General features: G+C 39.0%; 1 non-coding gene across 1 annotated transcript; it reads left to right on the forward strand.

The window, feature by feature from the left end:
• Positions 1 to 262: 262 nt before the first annotated feature.
• On the forward strand, positions 263 to 369 carry LOC148761197 (small nucleolar RNA R71). Its single transcript, XR_016028104.1, has one exon. It is a non-coding gene; the product is annotated as a small nucleolar RNA R71 (small nucleolar RNA).
• The last annotated feature ends 213 nt before the right edge of the window (positions 370 to 582 follow it).

A 582-nucleotide genomic window follows, 5' to 3' on the forward strand; every position in this document is an offset into this window, starting at 1 on the left:
CTTCTTGGATAGTGTAGCCACTTGCACAGCTACTTGAGCAATTAAGTTGCCTATTGCCTCAATTTCATATGCTCCAACAGCTTTTCTCAGACCCGACCTTTTTGAAGGCCATTGATAATTATTTGAGGCCATCTCTTCCAACAAATTATAAGCATTTGTAGCATTCTTACTCATTAATGCCCCACCAGCATCAGTATCAATTATGGTTTTTATTGACCCAACCAACCCATTGTAGAATGTCTGAACTTGCAACCAATCAGGAATACCATGATGTGGACATCTTCTCAGTAGTTCTTTAAACCTCTCCTAGGCTTCACATAAAGAGTCACCATCAAATTGTGTGAATGAGGTGATTTCGTTCTTCATCTTTGAAGTCTTGGTAGGCAGAAAGAACTTTGCGAGAAACTTTTGAGCCAAGTCTTCCCATGTAGTGGTAGACCCATTGGGCAGTAAATTAAGCCAGCTCTTTGCTTTATCCCTCAGAGAAAACGAAAACAGTCTCAATCTAATAGCATCATCAGTTACTCCATTGTATTTAAAGGTATCACAAATCTCCAAGAAATTTACCAAATGAGAATTAGG

The sequence above is a fragment of the Theobroma cacao genome, chromosome 8, assembly GCF_053813885.1.
Source record: "Theobroma cacao isolate CCN51 chromosome 8, ASM5381388v1, whole genome shotgun sequence".
Classification (NCBI taxonomy): Eukaryota; Viridiplantae; Streptophyta; class Magnoliopsida; order Malvales; family Malvaceae; genus Theobroma; species Theobroma cacao.